At 47.2% G+C, this 22,670-nt stretch overlaps 1 long non-coding RNA gene across 1 annotated transcript; it reads left to right on the top strand.

The window, feature by feature from the left end:
* The first annotated feature begins 18,728 nt into the window (after positions 1–18,728).
* On the top strand, positions 18,729–20,459 carry LOC119096085 (uncharacterized). Its single transcript, XR_005094003.1, has 3 exons — positions 18,729–18,831; positions 19,553–19,740; positions 20,194–20,459. It is a non-coding gene; the product is annotated as an uncharacterized LOC119096085 (long non-coding RNA).
* Positions 20,460–22,670: the final 2,211 nt, after the last annotated feature.

Below are 22,670 nucleotides of genomic sequence, written 5' to 3'. Positions count from 1 at the left end.
ACACCAAGCATGGACACATAAACATGAGTCCATGGCCACTGAAGAGCCAGCTCAACTAGCAGCGCTTTTGCACCCAGCCTGCGTTGCGCATAGCATTAACATCACGTACGCTTCATTTGCCACACATTCAACATGAAGCGGGTCAGGGTCACTTTCCCTTCTGGAGCATCGAAGCTTAGAACACGGTCCCACAGAAGGGCTGCAATAAATGCGGGAGGGTTGGGCGATTGTGAAGCACAGCAGGGTTGCAATGCCTGTGTAATGAAATGAGCGAGAAAGGACACCGAGGAGACCATCTGCCTTGTGACATCTGCCGGGTGGGCAGGAGGCCATCCAGCAAGGTTACACTGAGTGAAATGCAAGTGTGTACAATATGCTACAAATTATCCGAAATTATAGACAGCTTATTATTAGGCACACAACGGTTAATTACGGGCAGATCTCAATTTTAGATAACAAAGAGAGGTACAATTGCACTCATTTAGCTTCACGAAACAGGTGCGTTTATAAGAAGCTGACACAAACTGCTAGGCTTCCGTATGAACTTTGTAAAAAATATTCAGTACTTGCAGGCCATTATAAACAAACATTATATATATATATATATATATATATATATGCATATGTATATATATATATATATATATATATATATATATATATATACAATCGATAACCAGAACATAAGTGGCGAAATCCCAGAAGTTTTTGCACCTGTCCCATTGTGGCGACTTCCAAGACTGCCTCCGCCCCCTCAAACCATTTGGAAAAATCGACATCCATGTTGATGCATCATCGTAAATGGCTTTTTACTATGCTCCATACCGTCCAAACATCTCGTGCAAGTTCACGCGTAGAAATCGGTCGCTTAAATTCACCATTAACAATGTGAGCATCTTCTTCTCTTCGGTACACGTATGCTGGTGGAAGCGTGCACAGCGATACATGCACGCGCTAGACATAATTAAGTGTTTGCCGTCCTGAACACCATCGCTCGCCGGCAGGCCACTGAGGCGTCTGTAACGGGCGAGTCGTGGGTCAGGGCGGCCGGTGTGACGCCGCCGCTCCAGCTCGGTCCGCCCGGCCCGCTGACCGGTCCAGGTGCAGGTGGTCGCCCCCGCCCGCAGACCGCACGTGCTGGCGAGCATCGTCCCAACGTGAATTTCCCGTCTCCCGTCCACCACGGCTGCGCAGCTGCTGGCGTGGCTCGGACTCGGGGAAAATCTTGTGCGCACCTGCATACCCTGGGCACCAAGAGTGGGCGCCTGCAAACTTGTTGCAATGTAAACATCGGTCGCGGAGGGAGGACTGGAGGAAAACAATGAACGTTCTCACGCACGCTCAACGGGGACACGATTACTTTTCCAAGAGCCAAATCCGGTAAGCATCAGGTATCACTGATCCTGGACCGAATTCACCGAATCTGTGCCATCCACTTGCACCTTATCCGAACTAGCAGTGATGTGGCGTGATTATGAAATCAACGGCCTATGTCGGATTTGATCGCAGGGGTGATCTTCCGTCGGATATGTTTTTTGTCTGAAGCTCGACTTTCATAATGCTCATTGCATGTGACCATGCTAACCTACTGTGCCAAATATTTACCAAACAGGCACCAGGTGTCTACGAAGTAAAAAATGCTTACCAGGTGAAATATGTTAGCCAGCTAAAAAATACCAGTCCAAAGATATTAAACATGTGCTGAGTATCTTCCATTCATCCACCAAGTCCATTATGCAATGGAATGTCACTGTTAGTGGCATCTGGAAACCGATCGGTGAGAGGACGTCGTGGTGAAACGCGTCGCATTCACACCACAGCAGAGGTTTTACGCGTCCCAGACTGTGTTTTGACGCTGGTTCGTGCTGTGTGGTTGGGGCAGCTCCTGTGGCGGGAATTCCATAATTCGTACCACAATCTGGGGAGGTAAGAGCGGATCTACCATAACAATGAGCGCACTGGTACATTTCCGTCGTTTTGTTTCCGCTGGTGCTCAGACCGCCGCTTGGTTACCCGTGCAAACAAACCTATTTCTCACCGAGATCCCTCCCCCCCCCCCCCCCCGCCTCCCCGCCGCCCGATGCCCGAGGCTTCCAGCTGCGGCGCATTCTTGCCTATCGGTAACCGTGGGATCAGCGCAGCCAAATGCGGCGGACCACAATGCCCGGTCCATGGGTGGCCGCAAATGGTTGCTAGTTAGAAATTGTTTGTTCCGCGGTATTAAAGGGAGTGTTCCACATTTATATGGTGTTTTGAACCGACGTAGCCACATTGGAGACCTTTCGGTGCTGTTCACAATCCTGTCCTGGTTTCTAAGTATATTTTCTAAGTTTCTAGTTCCTAAGTTTCTAGTTGCCGGCGCGTGAAATTGATTGAGGCACTTGGATGTAAGACCTCATATGAACAACGCGGCTGCTGCTATTTGCGTCAAAGCCATCACGAAAAATCATACTTTTGATGAAAATATCGCAGTTCCGTACCTGTATTTGGTTCAATATTGGGCGAGACACATAGCTTCGTGGTAGTCGGGAGCTTCTTGCTACTGCTGTCCTGAAAGGCTCTGATTGTTCCCTCAAAGCGCAGTTCTTTTGTGATTAACGGACATAGTCTAAAGATAAATAAATCGCATTTCCTATAATAATTGGTGTGCGCTGCACATGTCACATTATAATTTCTCGCGGACCTTTCGTTGGTGCGGAGCTCAAGCGTTGATCACGATGTGCTCACAATCGAGGTAAAAACATCTGTGTCGACAGATATGCCACAACCAAATGCTTCTAAAAGGCCCCTTTGGAGTTTGCACACTGCTGCAGTCTTAGAAGAAGAAATGCCGTAACAAACGATAATTTTTCCTTGGAAACACGAATTCAGAATTCATGGAACGGTGCACAATCTGAACACCCCACCCCAGGCAATGCCACACATTCTGAAAAGCAAAAATTGCAAAACAATCCAACCAAAAATTGCCGCCGTCAATTTTTGGCACGCTATGTCCGAGCAGTGTGTGCGTGTCCACCGTGTTCGCCATCAACATATACACTCCACGTCATTCCTGTGACCAAATAAGGCGACAGCGCCAGACACCGACTGACAAGTCGCTGGACACTTTCAGGGTAGCACAGCCAGGAGCGCATACATGGCGCGTCTGGAAACACCGTACTGGCCATGCTGGGCGGGAGCATGAATGGTGCCATAGCGCGGTGCCTGGCGCTGCCCCTGCTCGGCTGACCCCAGCCGGCCGCCCCCGCCGCCGGCTATAAGAGGCGAGGCCGGGCTTGCTGCGGGACCAAATAGACAGGGTGAAGTGGGACGCCTGCGTGTTTACCTCAACGGCGACAAGGCCGATGAACTGCGCGCTATGAAGTCTGCGGGTAAAGTGGAGGGGTTTGTGGCGATCTGGTGTTTTAGGGCGCGTCGGCATCGGGACCATTTTGCGCCCAAAAGTGCAGGAGTTTGACTCAGGGTTGCAGCCGTTCGGTGCGTACAGCAGGCGTCGTGATCAATAGCTCGAGGCTAATGGCGTCAAGGAAAACAGCATTGGGAGGGTCTCGCTTGTCAACTTCTCGCCGTCTGTCAACCTCTGGCCCGCGCTCGCTGTCTTTGTCCGCCGCCGTGTGGACCTGCCCCGACCCCGCTAGGCCGGCGAGCTGGCCTAGCGAGGTGGCGACACCGACCGTGCCGGCCCGCTCGAACCAGGGATGAGTCGCCACTTGTTGTTGCAGTTACTTGATCCCTTCTCTAACCTGGCCGGGGCGCGGCTGCACGGCCGCCGGACCGTTGTTTTTGCGCGGATGCCATTGTTTTTCTTCTTCGGATTGGCCAATAGTCATGAACGGATGGGTGTAAGCGATGGGTGGCGAACCATCCGTACCCAGAAAAATTAAAAGAACGAAAAATACGTTTTTTCACACCTTGCCTCACCATGCAGAAAACAAACACCGAAAGGAAGTCGGTGACGTGTGGAAATCACAAATACACATTTTTATGGATGGAGTTTTGATGGAGGTGTGAAGCTGTGCCAGTTGGACTTTGTCTCAGATCCTTCCACTCTCCTCTCCTTTTGGCATATAAGACGCGGGCGAAAAAATCACCCGTGATATTTGTACCCTGCATCTATCACTTCGCGGAACCCTCAGGACACTTTTTTTGTTCTCATGCGATTCTGCCACACACACTGACTGAGAGAAAAAAAAAACCCACAAAGGTGTTTGGCCAAACTGCACATCCGCGAATTTCCGTCGGGTGTCAACTTAAACACCCATAACGGCGTCAAACAACAGTACACCCCATGGGTATTCTGAGGTGATCGCTGACCATGTTACACCCTTAAAAATACCCCGCGGGTCAAATGAAAACAAACCATGCCAATGATTATCCGTTCCAAGAATCAAACTAATAATTGCAAATGGTGAACAGCAGTAACACTGCCGTCAACAGCATAGGCTATCCGGGAACGAAAAACCCTGGACCAAAAAAAAACAGACCAAAAAAACCCTAGACCGAAAAACCCTAGACCAAAAAACCCTAGACCAATCCTGACGGCCCCTGAGCGATCCAGGCTGTCAGGGCAGCTCAACACACCACAACAGTGCCAACAGCGCCAGGCCTGCGAACGAACGAGATGGATCTAAGACCAGTGTCGTAGCCCCGGAACAATTGGGAGTGCTCCAGCAGATTAACATGCAGGGCTAAAGCACGACCCTAGGAACACACTGTAAGAGCCCACGACTGATAGGGAGCATCGACTGTCTCGCTATGGACCCGAAAACAGCAAAGTGTCCTCCGAGCAGATGGCAAGTACCCAATATCCATTGCAAGGACGCAGGCCACACCAAACCGGCCTATTGGACCCCGTGAACAGCGCGGGGCTTGTGGACAGTGTAATTCGTTCTAAAACCTCTCCAACCACGTCTGGATCGTGTGCCTGCATCATGCAATGTGACGCGTGCAATGCACGCCACGGCTGCATCGTGCTCCCAGTCTTACCCGGAAGGGGAAATAAAAACATAGTCATTTGCAAAAAATTGCAGGTCGGGGTTAAAGAGGAAACATGGGTTTCTAGTCTTGTTATCGTGGTATCGGTTGTCCGCAAGATGGACAAACTGGAAACATTTGAAATTCAACCAGCATTTCCTTCAGTTAAACAACCCATGGCATACGGAGAAAAACCCGCTCCGGGAATTACCTAAAGATCACCTGCCACGCGCTGCGGTTACCAAGGATGCCGTCATAAGCCCATCCGTGAAGGGTAAAGGGAATGAAACATTTGTCCCGGCTCGCACGCGCGTCAGCAGGATTGCCGGTTTCTCTGAAGTGGGCCTTTCTGCACCCCGGCCGGCCACCGCGAGGCGCTGGGAAATCCGACCAATCCCGGCAATGACGCGCTCATCTGGCCCGAGTCGGGTCAGGTAGCCTCCAACACACGTCCAGGCGACCGTTGCTGGCTGGGTACGATCTGCTGAAAGACGGCTTGTGTTCACCTGCGGAGGTGCTGACGTCATGATCGCGGCCGGCAGCTGCAGTGGGAAGCTCCGCGGGCCTGGGCACAATCGTGGCATGTTAGGGGTTGTCAATGAGGTACGAATTATCACTTTCAGGTTAGGTACAAGTCACATGGAACGAACAATTTGATGTCCATTGCGACCATGCGGCAGTATTCCTGAGGGTTGGGCAGAAAAGGGACGGTCAATTTCCAATGGGTCAAGAATGGAACGCACGCCATCTCATTGGCAAAGCAGGTTACGGATCAGGATATCGGTAGACTTGTCTGGTAGTAGTAACTGGGTTTTTAGGGCGCTTCGACTGCGCGGTTATATAGCGCCGATAAAGTAGGTCCTAAACCAAGTTTATTAAAAAAAATTCAGTGACCCGTCATGTGCCGCGAATAACCTAAGTCGGCGTGTATACATATACATAAAGCAGAAGTTAGCATGCGGCAGGAATTTAAACGGATGTTCGGTGAGTGCTGAGTTATTGTCGAGTATTTATAGTTATAGTATAGTATAGTTTATAGTTATAGTATAGTATAGTTTATAGTTATAGTATAGTTATTGTCAGCCCAGGGGACGCTGTAGCCGGGCCGAAGTGCCACAGACGTTCAACACATAATGCGGGACAAGAGATGAACACATGGCGCACAGTGAGAGTTGCGTTACATTGGCGGCACCCGAAGCGGTTCGTCACGACACAGAAGGTAGCTATGGGTGGCGTGGGCATGTTCCACCCGCAAGCGAGTTAGAATGACTTCCTTCCTCCTTGACGTCCAATAGGATGAATGCCATTCCTGGGTGACCGGCCTAACTATTTCCAGTGTGTTGCTGCCCACCACATATCACGTGCTCCGTCACTTGCCTCTTAAAAAGGACTTTATGACTGAGCACAACTCCGTAGCGGGTATTGGATACGCTCTTGTGCATAAACGAAGCAAAGCACGCTTTGCAGCGGCGTCGGCAAGCTCATTTCCAGTGATTTCTACGTGGCTCGGAATTCAGCACAGTATTATGCTCTTCCCTGCCCGGTGCAAGGAGTCAAGACGTAGTAAAATGTCCTATGTAAGGGGGATTGTGGGATTTAAACGTCTGAATGCCCAAAGACTTATGAAGTCTCTGCGATAAAATCAACTGCTATTGAATTCGTGGCTGGACGCTAGGGCTACTGCTATCTAACGGTGGGCGAGAGAGCGAGGGCGAGGAGCGGGCGGGACACCGGTGCTGCTGCCCCAGGGGGGGGGGGGGAGGGGGATCGGTAGACTTGCAGAAGGTTCTTTATTCTGAGATGTCGGGGTGTAAGGCGGGTAGCTGCCGCCCCGGGGAGACGCCAGGTGGCACGTGAAACGGAGCGACTCGCCGTTGACCGGGCGGCCAGAAGTCATCACGGCACCAGGTGTGCGTCACCAGGATGTCACGGCGCCAGGTGTGCGTCACCAGGATGTCACGGCGCCAGGTGTGCGTCACTGGGATGCCACGGCGCCAGGTGTGCGTCACCAGGATGTCACGGCGCCAGGCGCACGTCACCAGGATGTCAGGGCGCCAGGTGTGCGCCACCAGGATGTCACGGCGCCAGGTGTGCGTCACCAGGATGTCACGGCGCCAGGTGTGCGTCACAAGGATGTTACGGCGCCAGGTGTGCGTCACCGGGATGTCACGGCACCAGGTGTGCGTCACCAGGATGTCACGGCGCCAGGTGTGCGTCACCAGGATGTCACGGCACCAGGTGCACGTCACCAGAATGTCACGGCGCCAGGTGTGCGTCACCAGGATGTCACGGCGCCAGGTGTGCGTTACCAGGATGTCACGGCGCCAGGTGTGCGTCACCGGGATGTCACGGCGCCAGGTGTGCGTCACCAGGATATTACGCTGTCATCGATCCGCGGGCGAGACGAGCCGTGACCTGACCTCCTCGACAGCACGTGTGGCGAACCTGTGACCTGACGTCCACGGCTATATAAGAGTCCTTCTAAACAGTATGGAGACGCATCTAGACGAGTAACAAGATGTGTGGGATGATTCTGAGATGATGATGTGAGTGTTTTCAAAGTCGGTGAGGTGAGACCACGCCGTGCTCCACAATCGGTGAGGTGATGCGATGCCATTCCCCACAGTCGGTGATCAAAACTGTATTATGAGACGCAGCACAGCCAATGCATCTCCAAATCTCCAAAAATCCCGAGGTTGAGCAGCACCAGCCCACATTTCGAAACCATATCTTCTTTCTGGGAAGCCATACCAAACCCCCTATCCTTAAAGAGTTCCACAATATCATATTTTTATGAGGAAGCATGGAAGCTCCTTTCCAGGAAAAGGGAAAATGTGCAAAAGGGCATCGTTAAAAGGAATGTTTCACATCTGAAGACATTAAAGCAACATCACATGTGATAAAACAGGCTCACTTATAACTATTGTCACACCTTTTAAGAGGAAAAGACTGCTCTAGACAGCACAGTTCTCTATTTTGTAAACATGTTCCTCAGAGCGTCATGGTTTGATGACGTCATCGTACTTTGCACACTGTTGGAAGACAATTGCCGGCCGTTGTCTAGAAACCGCACTCACGAACGCCAGCTATGAACACCTCGACAATGATGGCTGTCTTCGCTTTGATCACCGCATGGGTTAGAGGATGCCAGAATTGGAATGACATCATTATGACGTCATGAATGGCTAGATGACTGAAATAGTCTCCCCGATGTATATTTCCCCATTTCCGCGGCGGTGTAGCTAAGGAACTAGAGGGGTTTAGAGCTTAGAAACTATAAACTTGGAAAGTAAACTTAGAAACTAAAAGGATAGGGTTGTGATTAGCACCGAAAGGTCTCCAACGTGGCTACGTCGGTTCAAAACACCATATAAATGTGGAACACTCCCTTTAATACCGCGGAACAAACTATTTCTAACTAGCAACCATTTGCGGCCACCCATGGACCGGGCATCGTGGTCCGCCGCATTTGGCTGCGCTGATCCCACGGTTACCGATAGGCGAGCATGCGCTGCAGCTGGAAGCCTCGGGCATCGGGCGGCGGGGAGGGGGGGGGGGGGATCTCGGTGAGAAACAGGCTTGTTTGCACGGGTAACCAAGCGGCGGTCTGAGCACCAACGGAAACAAAACGACGGAAATGTACCAGCGCGCTCATTGCTATGGTAGATCCGCTCTCACCTCCCCAGATTGTGGTACGAATGATGAAATTCCCGCCACAGGAGCTGCCCCAACCACACAGCACGAGCCAGCGTCAAAACACAGTCTGGGACGCGTAAAACCTCTGCTGTGGTGTGAATGCGACGCGTTTCACCACGACGGCCTCTCGCCGATCGGTTTTCAGATGCCACTAACAGTGACATTCCATTGCGTAATGGACATGGTGGACGAATGGACGATATTCAGCATATGTTTAATATCTTTTAACTGGCATTTTTTAGCTGGCTAACATATTTTACCTGGTAAGCATTTTTTACTTCGTAGACACCTGGTGCCTGTTTGGTAAATATTTGGTGCAATAGGTAAGCATGGTCACGCACAATGAGCATTGTGAAAGTTGAGCTATAGACAAAAAACATATCCGACGGAAGATCACCCCTGCGATCAAATCCGACATAGGCCGTTGATTTCATAATCACGCCACATCACTGCTAGTTCTAATAAGGTGCAAGTGGATGGCACAGATTCGGTGAATTCGGTCCAGGATCAGTGATACCTGATGCTTACCGGATTTGGCTCTTGGAAAAGTAATCATGTCCCCGTTGAGCGTGCGTGAGAACGTTCATTATTTTCCTCCAGTTCTCCCTCCGCGACGAACGCCTACATTGCAACAAGTTTGCAGGCGCCCACTCTCGGTGCCATAGGGTATGCAGGTGCGCACAAGATTTTCCCCGAGTCCGAGCCACGCCAGCAGCTGCGCAGTCGTGGTGAACGGGAGACGGGAAATTCACGTTGGGACGATGCTCGCCAGCACGTGCGGTCTGCGGGCGGGGGCGACCACCTGCACCTGGACCGGTCAGCGGGCCGGGCGGACCGAGCTGGAGCGGCGGCGTCACACCGGCCGCCCTGACCCACGGCTCGCCTGTTACAGACGCCTCAGTGGCCTGCTGGCGACTGATGGTGTTCAGGACGGCAAACACTTAATTATGTCTAGCGCGTGCATGTATCGCTGTGCACGCTTCCACCAGCATACGTGTACCGAAGAGAAGAAGATGCTCACATTGTTAATAGTGAATTTAAGCGACCGATTTCTACGCGTGAATTTGCACATGATGTCTGGGCGGTATGTAGCATAGCAGAAAGCCATCTGACGATGATGCATCAACATGAATGTCGATTTTTCCAAATGGTTTGGGGGGGAGGTGGAGGCAGTCTTGGAAGTCGCCACAATGGGACAGGTGCAAAAACTTCTGGGATTTCGCCCACTTATGTTCCGGTTAGTGATTGTATATATATATATATATATATATATATATATATATATATATATATATATATATATGTATATATGTATATGTATATATATATATATATATATATATATATATATATATATATATATGTGTGTGTATATATATATATATATATATATATATATATATATATATATATATATATATATATATATATATGCATATATATATGTATATATATATATATATTTATATATATGTATATATGTATATGTATATATATATATATATATATATATATATATATATATATATATATATATATATATATATGTATATATATGCATATATATATATATATATATATATATATATATATATATATATATATATATGTGTGTGTGTGTGTGTGTGTGTGTGTGTGTCTAGATAGATAGATAGATAAGGTTTGTTTATGGTAGCCTACAAGTACTGAATATTTTTTGCAAAGTTCGTACGGAAGCCTAGCAGTTTGTGTCAGCTTCTTACAAACCCACCTGTTTCGTGAAGCTAACGGAGTGTAATTGTACCTCTCTTTGTTGTCTAAAATTGAGATCTGCGCGTAATTAACCGTTGTGTGCCTAATAATAAGCTGTCTATAATGTCGGATCATTTGTAGCATATTATACACACTTGCATTTCACTCAGTGTAACCTTGCTGGATGGCCTCCTGCCCACCTCAGCAGATGTCACAAGGCAGATGGTCTCCTCGGTGTCCTTTCTCGCTCATTTCATTACACAGGCATTGCAACCCTGCTGTGCTTCACAATCGCCCAACCCTCCCGCATCCCTTACAACCCTTCTGTGGGACAGTGTTCTAAGCTTTGATGTCCCAGAAGGGAAAGTGACCCTGACCCGCTTCATGTTGAATGTGTGGCAAATGAAGCGTACGTGATGTTAATGCTATGCGCAACGCAGGCTGGGTGCAAAAGCGCTGCTAGTTGAGCTGGCTCTTCAATGGCCATGGACTCATGTTTCTGTGTCCATGCTTGGTGTTTAATGAGCTCACCCACGCAGGTGCGCAGCCAGAGTCTTGGTGAGCGGGGAGCGGCGCAGGGTTAACAAGGAGTCTCCTCCTGGTGAGAGGCCCCCTACTTAAAAAAGAACACCATAAATGGCCTGCCCTTTTGATTTCGAGGGGCACGATTGTCTTCGTTTTGTTTTGATGTTTAGTTTTTTCCACTGAAACTGAATCCAGGCGTCGAAAGACACAATGCCGTTTGTATGTTGGAGTTTGTATGTCGGCGTCTCAGCTATCGACCTTCTCCTCCACGAACAAGGGCGTTGGTCGTCCCTGATGTAGCTCACTTGGCGCCGTGAGCTTCGCCTCGTTACATCCTATTCTCATCGGTGCCGTGTGCGCAAGGTTCATGAAGCGCTTGTACGCCTCAGAAAACAGGATTTGCATTAATCCGTTTACCTTGAAACGTACAGTGGCCAATCACTGTGCCGTCCGGTTATGTGAACCGTGTCAGTCGGAAACAAACACAAAACGTGACGACGAGTCCGCTGGATGTTCCAGATTTTCTGTATTGAGGCCATCGTGGTGTCTACTTCTGGGAATGAACGATTCTGACTCTGTGTGCTTGTATTCATCGTGTAAGTTCAAGGCTGCGACGAAAGCAATCTGCCGGGACGTCAAGATCATGGGCCCGATAATAAAGCACAACATGCTCTGTTATGAAAAAGACTCGCGTATGCTCAGAAAAAGACCATGCTGGAGTGTCACCTCTGATAAAGTATGTGAAATGCGCAGAAAACAAGTAAAGTGCTGACGATATTGGGTGAATAGACGAAAAGACAGTAGGAATAGCCTTATTCCTCGGAGGAAAAGCAGCAGAATAGAGATATAGATGGGTTGATATTTTGGCACCATGCCTTCATCGAATTATCGAGCCATCTATATCTCCATTCGTCTGGGTTTTATCCAAGGAATAAGGCTATTACTACTGTCTTACCTGTGTGAATAATGTTCCTCACAAATGCACCGAACAACTTAGCCAATAAATGACTTATAACCAACAGGATCTACCTAAGCACCATCCGCCAGTTTAAGCCAAGTTGTTGCACCGTGACGGAAGCTATTATAGTGTCGCGACTGCACCATTGCATCGCGTCGACTCACAACTTTTTTAAAGTAGACTTAAACTTTCCTTCCGTGATGCGCATGTGCGCATTCCAGGTAAAGGCTATCTAGCGTTCAAAATAACAGAAAAAACAAAATATCAAAAGCTTATTTATTTACTGATTGTTGTTCCGCATAACAAACACGTCCAGACGTTTGATGGATAATGTTCGTGAGATCAAAATGCACGCGCTACACTTTTATGGGTGTGTTAGTGGTATTTCCATTCCGCATTCCACGACAAAGGGATGCGGCATTCGCCATTCCGCCACAGAATTCACGGCTAAAGCGTCTCAAAACAAAAGAACACCTCCAGCGTCCAGATACCAATCAGATCATCATGCAAAAAAGCTCTGTTGGATTTCTGTGCAGGTTAAACGAGTGTTCCACATTTGTATGGGGTTTTGAACTGAGATAGCCATCTTGAAGATCATTCGGTGCAGTTTACAGCCCTGGCCTTCTCAGACCTAAACCCCTCTAGTTACAGAGCTACACGCCCGCGAATATGTGCAGGCTATTTTGTGTAGACTATCTCAATGTCACCAACGCATCCATAACGCCATAATAATGTCATTCTAAATTTGTCATTTTATTGGCCATGATGCGATCAAGGCCGAGCAAGATATAATTGTCGAGTTGCTCACACATGGCGTTCGTGAGCGTGATGTATAAATATATCGGCCGTCAATTGGGTTTCAATGTTGTGCAAGGTACGATGATGCCATCAAACAATGACGTATCAAGGGGAATGTTGCACTTCGAACATATTGAGATAAGCATTCGATATTATGGGGAAAAGCCCACTTGTAACTATTAGTAGCCTTTCAAGGTTGAAAAGCGACCCTTAGTAGCAGTATTTTAAAGTTTGTAAAAATGCGCCCCATTACGTCATCTTTTGGTAGCGTCATAAAATTGTTTTGTGACGACAGCAATACATGGCAGGATCTGGCAGCCAGATCTAAAGAATACCTCGAAACGTACGAAAGCTAACGCCAACCGGCCATTCTCGTTGCGGGCGCTGTCAGCTGGCCGCTTAGTGAATGACTTGTTTGTGGAATTTCTGTCTTGGTACTGGTCGTAAGAAAAGCTTTGGTGGACGGTTTGACATACGCAACGTAGCGATCGCCAGCTTGTATGGTAGATTGTAAATATCAAAGCACAATAAGCTGTAAAAACTGTCATATCGTGTCATGAATCTCATGTTAAGGATGCCAATACTGTATTGTCGACCTATCCTTGCCTGCATTGCTGTAGTCCTCACATTAATATCGTGTGATGTGCTAGGTAGGTACTTTCTTTGTTATTTGTAACTGGAAATGCTATTGCATGGAATACTTAATAAATATGAACATTGCTGTGACTTGTTCTCCAAAGCATTGTTATTGCTGTAGTAGAGATAGTAAGGCTGAGCTAGCACGCATGTTTTTCTCCCTTAGGATCATTTATGCAACTACTTGTTTACTCTGATATAACCCCTGTGATCCAGTCATTCATATATTATGGTTGTTATCTCATAGCCTTGACATAGAGTAGTAATCCAATATGGAACATTATGCAATGGCACGGGTCAACAGTTTCATTGTGCCTAAACCTCAATGTTGTACTGTGGCATGGCATAATGAACAATGATATCGCTTTTGTACTGCAATCCCTGCTACTTTCATAGCATATTACATGATGAAAAGATAGGTCAAGCGTATATTCTTGTATTAACTTCGCATCTGACAAATGACTAACCAAAAACACAGGATACAATGCACAACTCACTTCCAGCAAAGCACACAACCAGTAAGTGATATCACTTGCTCATCCTGTTTTGGAAATCCCCAAAACACAGGTCACAAAGATTCAACCACGTATTTTGCTTCCACAACTATGCAGCATGCTGCAGTCACCAGGCTGCTTCACTCAAAAATATTGTTCGCCCAAGTAACAACACAGGCATAACAAGAAAATATTACGTGAAGTGAAATGACACTGCAAACCTGCGGACCTTGCACGAGGCTGGACACTTGACAAGTGCATGTAGTTATGGTAAAATGGGCGAAATGCAAGGAAGAGATGAAGCTGCCAGTGCACACAAGGCTCATGATGACAATATTATTAAGTGCTATCCAAGAAACTAGCAACAATACTTTTCACCTTTCTCAGCACCCAGCATCTCGTACAGATGCAATGACTATGATCTTGATGACTCTTGCTTGTATACAAAATTTTTAAGACCATAGTGTGTGCATCCATAATAATACAATACTATGTTTTCAGAATTTTTAAGGGAGAGACGATTTTGCGAAGCCGTATCATGCGAGCTTACACCAAGCATATGTATTAATGAGCTGTGCGGACCTGTCCGTACTGCCGGAATGAATTGCTAATGCAATGACAGGCAATGAGCTAATTACATGTTGTAATGCCTCAATAGGTTCAAAATGTTGGCCAGATCATATAGAAGAAGACAACTGCCTTTGAACACCCCTGCAGCATGGCTGCTAGTGTTTCTGACAGTTTGCCGACATCACGACCTTGTCATGCTCAAACGCAAACCTAAAGATAGAGGCAGGTATAAATATATCATATTTTATTGGGAGTCGATAGATTCAAAGAATACCAAAACAATATTCTCTCCCAGAAGTATAAACCTCGCACGCACACTCGCCATCACATCAAGATCAGTACGAGCCACTGGCACGCATCACCAGTGATCACACCCATTTCAAGCGCCTGATCCGCACTCTTATGTTATATAAGTGTGATCCCACACTTGTACAGCCTACGGAACCATCAAACTGCAGGTTTCTCGCAATTCCCGCACAGGTTTTCGATTATACCACTGTATTTCACCGCGAGCTCCCTCCAAAACAAAGTCCCAACAGGGGTTGATGGTAATGCAACTCAAGAGGTTGTACTTGTAGGACACAATTTCTTTTGTTCAAAATTTACATTTGTCATACGATATGTACTAAATATTTAGTGAAATAGAAGTCTAAAATAACTGTATTATTTCCACGGTTTTATAATGACTTGCGAACCCATAAACTGGTGCAAGGTTCTTTGCTCCGGTGCACAAGCCGTCAGTCGAGCTGTCAATTACTCCTGATTAAGAAAGGAATACACCTCTCTTAATTTCGTGTCAGTGCGGGGCACGGTATCTCGCATAGCAGCACAGGAACTGCAAGTGTTCTATTTTCAGAAAAATTTGACCCGTAGCCTATTTCTACTTGGGATCATAGAATTTCCTCCCAGTTGCGAAATCTAGTCAAGACCAACATACTATTTTGTCATCATGCAGCTATTTTTACTTGTGTAGGCTTTACGTCATTTCTCTGACAATGAAAGCGAACGAGATGTATTCAAGGGAGTGTTCCACATTTATATGGGATGTTGAACTGAACTAGCCATCTCGAGGATCTTTCGGTGCTGTTCACAATCCTGCCATTCTTAAGATCTAAGCCCATCTAGTTTCTGAGTTATACACCCGCGAAAATGGGGAAAAGTATATCGGGAAGAGTATTTCAGTCACTTTGACATTCAAGATTTCATAATGACATTCAGTTTCTGTCATTCCGTAAACCGTGCGGTGATCTAGGCCAGGAAAATACATTTGTGAAGGCGTTCATATCCGGCGTTAATGAGCGCGAGTTCCATATGCAATGGCCGTCAATTGGCTCTCAATGTTGCGCGAGGTGCGATGAAGTAATCAAGTCGTGCCATTGAGGGACATATTTACTAAACAGAGAATTGTGCTGTGTAGGGTGGGCTTTGCCACTTTAAAGCATATCAATGGTTATAAGTGAGCTGGTTTCATGATACATGCTGCTTGCTTTAATATCTTCAAATGTGCAAAAAAAATTTTAGACGCACTCGGGTAGAGGTCAAACTGCCCCGCCACGAAGGTTTTTTTCTGGAATGATTTCCGAACGGCGCGGTGTGGCGGCGTCATATTTTGAATAGCTGTAGGCAGTTCAATAGAGCATGGCGTGGTATCAATAATTGGACATACCTTGTAAGGTCGGTGAGCTTTGGCCGGTCAAAGTTACGCCGTGGATTCAGCGAGGGCATTTGAAAGAGAATCGTTCAATCTGATGGAACAACGGAGCGTTAGACGAAGCCATACATCCCTGAGACACATTCTTAGGAAACACAACAATCAAATGACCAAATTCCATTGACGTAAGGTCAGATACGAAGGTCAGACCAGTCTTGCTGTTTGCCGTAGTTTCTGGTGCTCATTCCGTATTTATTGATAACATAAGCCGCATTAGACATCTTCTATGGATTAATTATAGGTCAGAATAAGTCACTGGCCTGAAATGACAGCTCAACATTTCGTTTTTATCAGCATACCGCCTGTTCTAATCTTTGCGGCGTATTCAAACGCAGAAATCAAAGCCGTCTTCCATGATTTTGGTCACTATGACGTTCAGAAGGTCAAATAAGGTCGCTGACTTTGAATGAACGTGTGATCTTTTGCTAGAACAGGTTTCTAGGTTCTGGGGAGAATTTGGAGACCAGCTCGGAGTTTGACCTTGTTTGACCTCATTTGACCCGAATGTCAAAACCTAAGAGGCTCAAACGTTGACCTAAGTGAATTGACCTACAGGTCAACGCATCCTGCAAATCTGATGTGCTTGCTCTCTTAGTTCTTAAGATCTCAGCGGGGTCAAATTGACCCCCAACCGAGCAAAGGATACCCAACCGGCCACCGGGAGTGTGTGCTAAAGACATCTAGCACAGTTCATTTGATGAAACATAGGAAGGCATTTCATGCACGCACATAAAGCCTGAAGACATCCCAATTTTAAATCTGACATCAACCCCATGTTATTCATAGACAAGCATTGTCAAGCATTGGCCAGATCGTATTGAAGGAGAAAATTGCCTTTGTACACCCCTGCAGCATGGTTGCTAGTGTTTCTGACAGTTTGCCGACATCACGACCTTGACATGCTCAAACGCAAACCTAAAGATAGAGGCAGGTATAACTATATAAAATTTTATTGGGAGTCGATAGATTCAAAGAATACCAAAACAATATTCTCTCCCAGAAGTACAAACTTCGCACGCACACTCTCCATCACATCAAGATCAGTACGAGCCACTGGCACGCATCACCAGTGATCACACCCATTTCAAGCGCCTGATTCGCACTCTTATGTCATATAAGTGTGATCCCACACTTGTACAGCCTGCGGCACCATCAAACTGCAGATTTCTCGCAATTCCCGCACAGGTTTTTGGTTATACCACTGTATTTCACCGTGAGCTCCCTTCAAAACAAAGTGCTAACTGGGGTTCATGGCAATGCAACTCAAGAGGTTGTACTTGTAGGACACAATTTCTTTTGTTTAAAATTTACATTTTCCGTACGATGTGTGCGAAATATTTAGTAAAACATAAATATAAAATAACCGTATTATTTCCACGGTTTTATAATGACTTGCGAACCCATAAACCGGTGCAAGGTTCTTTGCTCCGGTGCACAAGGCGTCAGTCGAGCTGTCTGTAACGTACCTACGTCAGAAGAAGAAAAACGCCAGCAGGAGAAAAAATTCAGATTTGCTGTTGCGTGTTCCTTTTCATAGCATTCGGGAGAGTGCCGTTCTTTTTTTCGGCGCCATACTTTTTTTGCAGACGCTGGCGTTCTTTTCTATGATATTGACATATGGCCTGGAAATAAGGAAAAATCCTCATTGACGAGTAGTGCCGCACAACCCGAAAGTACCTCACGGTCACGTTCGCGACACGCATTCAGCAGCGAAATTTCTTTAACAGCTAGTCATCTTCTACGGATTGTATCATACCTGCCGCATCACCGTTTTTGCGAATGTACCAGTGACCACACTGTTTTGACCATAAGCAGAAAACAACCTGTAATATAACGGCGATCTATAACGTCTGCATGACGACACCAATGCCAAGGTGACTTTGTAGTAGTCTCTCAAAAAACGTTTTCCCATTTTTGCAGGCGTGTAACCCAGGAACCAAAGAAGTTTTAGGTCTTAAAAGGCATGGGCATGAACTGCATCAAAAGGTTCTCAAGATGACTATTTCAGTTGGAAACCCCATATAAAGATGGAACACTCCCTTTAAGGAGTCAGTCCCTGAAAGCCTGGAGACACCCCACCTTTAAACTCTGAAATCCTCCCCATGCTATTCATAGGTAAACATTGTCTGGCTACAGGGTATCAAATGCATCCAACATCACTATTAGCTGGGAGATTAATTGAATGTGATGTGTAGAACAACATGATGGGCTTTGCAGCACTCCCAGAAGGTACCAACTACACATTGACGTTTTGCAACATTCAGTGGAAGTTTTGGGTCGAAATCAATGATTGGCTTCTTGAGTGAATCCTGATTACATGTACATCCATCCCAGTCTAATATTGACAGCTATATGCAGCAGGGGTATCATCAATCCCACTCAAATGCAGCTCTCTTTTAGCCGATTGCCATTATAAATACGCATCATGCGTCTGACCGTGCAAACCGATACTCATCGTCATTGTCCAGTGACACCCTTGGATGATTGTCCCTCAGACTTGTTTCTCCAGAGACGCTATGCCAATGGACGCTGTACTCGACTACTTAATACTCTTAACAGGCGCTGCCCAGTGAGCTCCTAGAATCCGCCGCGGGATTTTCACAGCCGGGTGTGCGGGCTCGGCCGCCGCCCGGCAGTGTACACGTGCTTGCACCGGCTCCAGACCGGTTCACCTGTGTATAAAAGTGCCGTGCACAACAGAGGGACCAGCAGTCGCAGCAGTGCAATCACTCAGCCAGGTAAGGTGCTTCTACCCAGGTTTGGGTCTGAGAGTGCGGTAGCTGGTGGTGTCATCATTATTGGTGAGACCGAGCCTGCCGAGCATAGGTGGCACACAGTGGAATTCGGGCTACACTGTCAAACGAAACACAGTTGGTTAGTTGAATGCGATATTGAGGCCTGAAAGCGGTCTGCTGCCTGTCTGATGTTAAGGGGGTGACAGAGAACCCGAGCTCCGTAAGTCCCAAAACTTCACCAGCTTTCAAAAACAAAACTACCCCTTGAACTGTTATGTACCAGAGGGCGTTGGGGGCTGGAATTGCGCGACATGAGCTTAGTGAGCATGAGGCACACAACTTGGAGCTCATTCATACGCTCTGCTGTTCAATGCTGCAACAGACAAGGCTCCGTAAAATTTACCTGCTTCGGGTCTGAATGACGTAAAAATCGTAGTTATAAACAGTTGTATAGTTATAAGTGAGCTTATTTCATCATGCCCTAAATTTGCCTTAATATCTTCAAATGTGGGTCATTCCCTTTCAAAAAAGAAAGTGCCGTGCACTCGTAGTTCTCCTCACACTAACTAGCCACGGATGAGCATGTGTTTTGCTCGCCTTACCTTATTTCATGTCCTCGAGCCCGCGAGCTACGCGGTTGCCAACGGCCGTGTGAAAACACTATCATCGCTTCAGACGAGTAGCAGTTTGTTCGTGGTTTAACCAGTGATTTGTGTTGCGACAGCCATGAAGGTCGTCGCTCTCCTGCTTGTGGTCTGCGTCTCCGTGGGCTGGGCGAAGCCTTTCTGCGCCCACGGTATCTGCATTCCTACCAGCGAAGCTACTGGGGGTGCCTCGGGCGATGTCGTCAGTGGTACAAGCATTGGCCCTCATGGTGCCACTAAGGTTACGTCCGTCAGCTCCTCTGCAGGGGTAAGAATGCGGAAAAACGTGAACTGTCAAATGAGCACGTTCGGCAAAGATGGGCTGAATTAATCTGTGTGTTGGCGTCCCGATAAATAGGAATGGAAGCACGCCTCAGTTTATTCAGTCGGGCTAGCTAATATTACATGCCTTTTGATAGACAGCAGACATAAGCATTACGTCGGATTCGATTACTTCGGAAACTCGTGTCATAATAGCACAACGTACACATGCATTGGTAATTGAGTAAAACTGAAGCAGTCTAGGTACATTCGGCAGTAACATTTACCTCGTTGCCTCGTATGGTCCAACACGATAATTCACTGCCAGCTTGGTTCACCGCCAGGGGTATCTTTCTTATTCAATTGGTGTAGCGTGTGGGGCATAGCGTGCAATGTACAGTTACCAGTGCATGACACAACAAGGCGGTGCTCTTTTGTTTTGACATCATTTCTTTTGCAGGGATCTGCCAGAGGACCGTGTGCATCCAGCTTCAATACGGGACATGCCGGATTATTTAGCTCACAGGATATCTATGGCAATAGGGAGAATGTCGACACTGGTGCCACCTCAATCCAAAACACCGGCTGCTGAATGACTCAGTCACAGTCATCTCGGCATGCGCCGCAATGGCACACATGAAACGCTTGTTACATCCACGAACGTTGTGATATCGGCGTCGGTTGTGACATGTGATCGAAGTTTGCAATACAGGCTTACCCCCGACATGACTGAACTCTAATTTGCTGGCGCTGCAGGCGTCAGTTGATGTATCTCCCCAAAAGAAGCAATACAAATATCGTGCAAACGCCGGTAGGCTTTACGTCATTGATTACTTGAAGAAGCAGCTTGATCGTGTATTAGAATCCACTTATAAGGACTGAAAAATAATTGGGAGTCTGCCATAGCTTATATTTGGCTAGGAGTAATGGGCTGAACTTACTTATTTTCTACTCCGGATCCGAGCTGCCGGGAACGTTTAAATTGGAGGATCCAATCACGCCATATACGATCAGAGATTGTGCGTGCATGATTGTTAATGCTCCATAAGGGGTCGCTACAGTTGACATTTCACTCCCAGGCACGTTCTGAAAACTTGAAACGAACATTACGAACATTATACAACCTGGTGTTTTAAAATCATGTGTGAATAGTAAGGGAATGCAAAAATTAGCGTCAGCTACGCTAAGCACATGTTTTCTATGTTTCTTCCCGATCGCTACTCCGCTTATTTTGACAGCCTTGCAACACTACGATGACTTCACTTGATATTTTTAACGTCTTGGACAATAACCGCGACGACTGCAAGCCACCGGAGCGCGTGCCGGCCGGCCCCGGGCCGAGTGCGGCGAATCATGTCATCATTCACTTGACGTCACGCGCGTCCGACAAGCTGATTGGCGGACCTGCGACGCGCTAACTGCGACCCTCACCTCCCGGACCGCGGCAGCCCTCGGCCGCACGCCGCTCCCGCCGTGTGACTGCGCCACACATCTCCAATTTGTACGGTACGTAGGCTTTCTGTCCTGGATCCACTGTCAGCAACGACGTCTGCTGCCGTCGGCATTAACTTCGCCTCCGTCTCGCGTCGGGCTGAACCTCTGCCGCTCTCGTAGACGTTACAGGAACGTGATGCATGATCTGGCATTCTGAAAACGTGGGTAAATCTTTGGAGATTACAAAGCCATCGACACTCGTAACAACTTTATTAACAGCCACTAAATAGGTGTAATAACATGAAAGGAACACTTTTGTGAAACCAGGGTGCATTATTTCTTGAATGGCGATTTACCCCAGCCAACACCTTCAGAAATGTTCATGCAAAAGCTTTCAGAGTAAGCGTTAAAATATCGCGTGAAACGGCGGTTGTCAATGCAGGCCACTTGCTTAACGCTCGAAGGAATGATATACCAGCAAAACATTGAGCCTGGGTGCTCAGCTTGAGCTGCTTTTGATGTTTCAGATGGCAATGTTTACTCGTCAGACTCAGAAAGCTGGCATTTGAGCATACGGGCAAGACACCGCGGGTGATGCAAGTCGCTCTCCCGCGCATCAATGCGTCTTGTGCCTTGCCAGAACACTGGAAGTGGTTTTAGGGCAGGAACTTGCTTGCTTTAGCCGTTTATTGCTTTTACAACGTTCTGCAACCTTTTGCAACAATTGCTAAACTTGCCCTTTTAAAGCCGTTGGACCTTGCAAGAACACTGTGATTCTTGGGCGCTACCTACCCTTGTTTGGTCGTAAACTGTCTTTGTAACATTCTTTAACCTTTTGCAACAATTTTGATCGTTGAATTCCCGAATCTCGAAATATTGCGAAGTAGCTGAGTATAGTGATCCGTTTTCACATGCCCATTTCAATGGTACTGATACCCTCACGTATTCATGCAACTTGGCCATCTTGCAAGGCAAACAACAGTATTAGCGTGCTGCATCTCGTTATCTTTCCTGATCTGCATGCAAGTGTGAAGCTGGCCATTTCCAAAAGTAAAAGCGGCGGACTGCGCAGCGACCAACCCCGGCCCTGATTCCCCGTTTCTTTTATAACGAGGAGTGATGGAGGAAACCAGGGTAGTCGATGCGAACCCATCCCCCTCCCTGCCGTTTCCAAATGTAGAGCCTCTCGTAAAGAAACAATAAAAGGGGTTCGACAACACTTTATCATTGGCAGTAAGTTGCATTTTGCCCAGTCAATAATCGGCTCTTCTAGGCCACGTCAAAGGTCAAATTTTCCTAAAAATCGAACTTATTGAACTTCGCACGCCATGACGTAGGAGATTATGCCACGTAGGGAACCGCAAGTTAAAGAGCCCTGTTTCTGCACATATTTATGATGTAGACACCCGTCAAGGTAACGGTATTATGCGTATCATCGGCTTCCGCCCGTCGCCCGCGCCAGCCGTAGGTCGCCGTGCAGTGTTCCTAAAGGTCACGAGCTTC

Source organism: Pollicipes pollicipes, unplaced genomic scaffold (genome assembly GCF_011947565.3).
Source record: "Pollicipes pollicipes isolate AB1234 unplaced genomic scaffold, Ppol_2.1 Scaffold_4219;HRSCAF=4965_pilon_pilon_pilon, whole genome shotgun sequence".
Taxonomy (NCBI): Eukaryota; Metazoa; Arthropoda; class Thecostraca; order Pollicipedomorpha; family Pollicipedidae; genus Pollicipes; species Pollicipes pollicipes.
This window is presented reverse-complemented; position numbering and strand designations above follow the sequence as displayed.